The sequence below is a fragment of the Berghia stephanieae genome, chromosome 8 (assembly GCF_034508935.2).
Source record: "Berghia stephanieae isolate SIO BIC M18660-M18661 chromosome 8, UCSD_Bste_1.3, whole genome shotgun sequence".
Lineage (NCBI taxonomy): Eukaryota > Metazoa > Mollusca > Gastropoda > Nudibranchia > Aeolidiidae > Berghia > Berghia stephanieae.
In genome coordinates this window covers 9,551,802-9,556,801 of record NC_088367.1, presented here as the reverse complement: position 1 = coordinate 9,556,801, position 5,000 = coordinate 9,551,802, and the positions used below count along the sequence as shown (strand labels likewise).

The 5,000-nt window shown below is 37.4% G+C and overlaps 1 protein-coding gene across 2 annotated transcripts in view; it reads left to right on the top strand.

Moving 5' to 3' along the window:
- Positions 1-5,000, top strand: part of LOC144977777 (soluble guanylate cyclase 88E-like) — a 145,796-nt gene that overhangs the window by 93,746 nt on the left and 47,050 nt on the right. The window lies entirely within an intron of this gene.

Here is a 5,000-nt window from a genome sequence, read left to right as displayed (position 1 = left end):
GGGGGGAGGGGGGGGGGGGTAGGAGTTGCGTGTGTGTATCAACGCCACGAACAACTCGATCAACGCCTTGGGCGATGCCATTATCTCCGTTAATGGGGAATAAATTTCAAATTTTATTAAATTATCGAAGTAACAATGAAGTACGGTGAGCAAATAAAGAAGGCATCACCCCTCTTCTCTAATTAGGTTACAATTTGAAATGAGTGTGACTACTCCGTGTGTTTTACTCCTGTAGGCCACGGTTTTCATTGTGTAGCGGTCTTTAACGGTTCAAGAATGAACGGACCGGTCTAGGACCGGTCCTTGCGGTCTTCATTTCCCAAGGACCGTAGGACCGTGGTCCTTAAGCTTGCCAAGGACCGCCCCGCACTAGTTAATACAGTTTAGTGAGAACAACTCACAAACGCGGATGGCAAAAACAATAACAAAAGAATGAGTGACGTCATCTTCGAACTATCTATAGATAGTTTTACACCATAAAGGTGTTTTACAGCCAATCTGTTATCTATATTCTATCATTACGAGTTTTCTTAAGGTATTATTATTATCATCATCATCATCATCATCATCATCATCATCATTATTATTATTATTATTATTATTATTATTATTATTATTATTATTATTATTATTAATAGTAGTAGTAGTAGTAGTAGTAGTAGTAGTAGTAGTAGTAGTAGTAGTAGAAGTAGTAGAAGTAGTAGTAGTATCATTATCATCATCATCATCATCATCATCATCATCATCAACCTCATCATTTTTATTATTTTATCAGCTTTTAATTGAACTATTTTTTCTTAGGCAAATTTTTCCTCTTGGCAACTTATTTGAAATGAACATCAATCCATTATCTACAATTAACGATAAATGAAGAGAGTTATGTAGTAGACTCTTACCCTGTACAAACAAAGACTGTGGTTGTTGCCTATTTATTGCGATCCTACCTGTCTTCTACATACGTGATTTGTGTCACGTATTTACAACCACAGATGTTATTGTTAGGATTACGTTTTTAAAAGACGTAATAAGAATAATAATACTGTGGCAGGAGATAATGTAATTATGAAAGGCGGAAAAAGCATTATTCTTGTAAATGGTAAAAAGGAAAATAAATAATATATTGAAACAAGAGTATCTACTGCCATATGGGGTGACTTGGCCTCTATAGATAGTATGCGCTTGGCTAAAAAGCTCACAACATTGCCATCCGGAAGTGTAACGAACCAACACACAAAACTATTTGTAACCGTAAACGTTTATAGTCTGTTTCATACAGTTTAGTGAGAATTACTCATAAACGCGGATGGCAAAAAACAATAACAAAGACCCGAGTGACGTCATCTTTGATCTATCTATAGATAGTATGCGCTTGGCTTAGAAACTCACAACATTGCCATCGGGAAGTATAACGAACAAACACACAAATCAATGTGTAACCTTGAACGTTTATAGTCTGGTTAATACAATTTAGTGAGAACTACACATAAATGTGGATGGCAAAAAAAAACAATAACAAAGACCTCAGTGACGTCATATTCGTTCTATCTATAGATTTGGAAAAGTTAGATTATATTTATTTTGTGACAGTTATTTTTTTAGCTTTATATAGCGCAGTATCCACTAAATGTGCTCAAAGCGCTTTACAAGGGTTCCCTGGTCAACAGCAATATTTAACATGTAGGACGGGACATGACGCCTGTTAGGCGATATTACAATTTTTCTGACAATGACAACGCTGTTAACGCCCAGATACTCATTTTACATCTGAGTACGGTGAGAGAATGTGAATAAAGAGCCTTTTCCAAGGACTCAACTATGCGCCGAGCGCGAGGCTCGAACCCAGGGCCTTCCGATGCGAAAGCGAGTGTCATACCACTAGATCACATAGCCGCATAATAAAAAAAATCAAGTCCCTTTATAAGGACAATACGTAACTGCAACAAGTGTGAGAATGCTCCAAAAGGGCATTTAAGTTTAAGGGTTTAAGCAAATTCACCCCGTGCGTTAGGTAACTTAATCTCATTTGACCGTACCGGTATATTTATAAATCATGGAGAAGAATTAAAGAGGCTGATATTATACAGAGAAGTGATAAGACATGGAACCAATTTTTAATTATTATCATTATTATTTTCGTTGTTTGCCTTGCTTTATTATTGATTTTACTTATTTGATGTGTTGATGAAAATATATTCTCGTATGAGTTACATTGGCAATTGCCTAAAATAAACGGTTTTTAACTTTAACTTTAAAAAGTTAGCTAAGGATGGGTCCTACTAATTGCCGTCCGGAGCCGTCCGGCGAAATTTGAGGAGCTTCCGGAAGGCGGAAGACTTCTGGAAAGGTTCGTACAGGTCTGAGGGCCTCCGGGTGGCTTGAGAATGCTTTAGATGACCTCCGGACGGCTCTCCTGGGGCGCCTGACGGCTCCGGACGGCAATTAGTAGGACCGCTCAGGATAGAGAAGGATGGAAACTGTCTGGTCTATGCCCTGACCCAGGTTGAAAAAGGCAATGATGATGATGATGATGATGATGATGATGATGATGATGATGATGATGATGATGATGATGATGATGATGATGATGATGATGATGTATATCGATGCACAGATGCAGATGTGCATTTCTAAACATTCAGTTTGTTCGTATTCATTATTGACATTGAGTGTTTTCTACAGTCAAGTAACTTGTGCGGCGATGTGGTCTAGTGGTATGACACTCGCTTTCGGATCGGAGGGTCCTGTGTTCGAGCCTGGCTCGGCGCATAGTTGTGTCCTTGTAAAAAAGGGTCTTTACTCACATTCTCTGACCGCACTCAGGTGTAAAATGAGTACCTGGCAATTAACAGCGTTGTCTTTGTCGGAAAAAAAATGTAATGTCGCCTAACAGGCGTCATGTCTCGTTATACACGTTCGTCAGGGACCCCTTGCGCTTTGAGCACGTTTATTGAATATTGCGCTGTATAAAAGCTCATTTATTATAAGCTCAATTACTTAGCAACGCAATGAACGGAAGTGCACCAAAATAACATAATTTATATTTATATAATAAGGTGCGCAACATCTAATTTAAGTATTATTTTTTAATAACATGATACTGTTACAGAACTCATAACAAAAATCAACGGAAATATCTCATAATAACAACCAAAAATAAACGAACTTTTATATAGCGTGATTTCCACTAAATGTGCTCAGAACGCTTTACAAAGGGCCCCTGACCAATAGCAACACGTGACGTATAGAACGAGACATTACGCCTGTTAGGCGATATTACAATTTTTGTTCCGGCATAGACAACGGTGTTTTACAACCAGGTACCTACACATTTTAAGAGAATGTGAGTAAAAAGACTTTCCACAACTATGCACCGAGCGAGGCTCGAACCTCAGGATCTTCCGATCCAAAAGCGACCACATTGCCGCAATTCAGTAACCAACGCTACAACGTAAAACACGACAAATGAATACACTTCAACAGTCGTAACGTCACTTCCCTCGTGATGACGCATGGTAACTTAGTAACTGGCTCTAAACTATCGGAACAATGGCGGACTCCCTAATGAAATATTTCTCCGACGAGTAGAACAGCGTATCCAGAGGGGGAAAAAACCATTATAAATCTGATCATATTTATTTTGACTTTTACACATTCTGACCACAAGAACATATGAAAAGTTCTAGCCAGCCTGAAGAATAAAAAGTACCGATTTTTTTGTTTAGAACCACGATGACCGCCGTTGCTGGGCGATGTGACATCAGATTATTGAATCCAATTATCAGTCGGGTTTGTTTTTGTTTATTTGTTGTTTTAATATGTTGCTGTTTTTGTTATTGTTTAGGTGTTGTTATTATCTTGGGGTTTGTTTTGTTGTTGTTTTTTTTTTTTGTTGTTGTTTTTTTTGTTCATTTGTAATTTTTGGCTATATTTTTGTTTATTTTTCATTTTCATGTATCTATTGATCTTTCGTTTCATTTTGTCTATATAATATTTATTCAGTAATTTTCAAATAGGTTTCTTTTACAAATAATATTCTTTTTTTTTTGACTGACTTTTTGCTGTTCTATACATGATAATAACAAGTTGCTTGACGTATTAGAAGGGCTCTGGTCGTGAAGGTTATAATTTGACAAATCTTTGAGAGGTCGTTAAATTCCTTTGTTAGTTTCATTGCTGTTATCATTATTGTTCTGGTTTGCATCATTGTTTCATCATCATGATTATTATCATCATCATCATCATCATCATCATCATCATCATCATCATCATCATCATCATCATCAACATCATCATCATCATCATCATCATCATCATCATCATCATCATTATCGTCGTCATTATCTCATCATGACCATCATCTTCTTCTTCTTCTTCTTCTTCTTCTTCTTCTTCTTCTTTCGCTATCCCTTTTATGTCATTTGCGTCAAAAAAAAAATAATAATAAAATATAGAATACAATGCCACCTACCTAGAGTCTGAAAGGCTGACAATATCGGCTGGACGGCATGTATTCGACATAGCTATGCTTGACATCGGAATACTAGAAAACGGTAGGGGCTGCCTAAAGCCTGAGATCGTGAAAGTACTAACGAAAGAGTGAAAATCGAGAGGCTTCAGATGGAAAGCAATATAGCCAATGGACGTTTCGGGTACAAACCCTTCGTCAGCACAACAGTACACAAAATTAACGTGGAAGACGAATAAAATAAAATACAATTTTGTATCGTCTGTTCTACCTGAAGCCTGGGATCGTGAAAATACTAACTTCCACATCTCCATGCAGCTCGGTTCAGGGCATCATCTTTCTCCAGAGCCAGTTCTTTCATATCGTCCTTTACCTTATCCAACCATCCAGTCTTTGGACATTCCTTTTTTCCTCTTTCTTTATTGTAATTCCAATACTTTCCTTCCCACGTACTCCCTCTTTCGTCTCTGTACATGTCCGAACCATTTTCAATCTATCTTTTCTCATCTTCATTGATATATTCTTCACTTCTGAA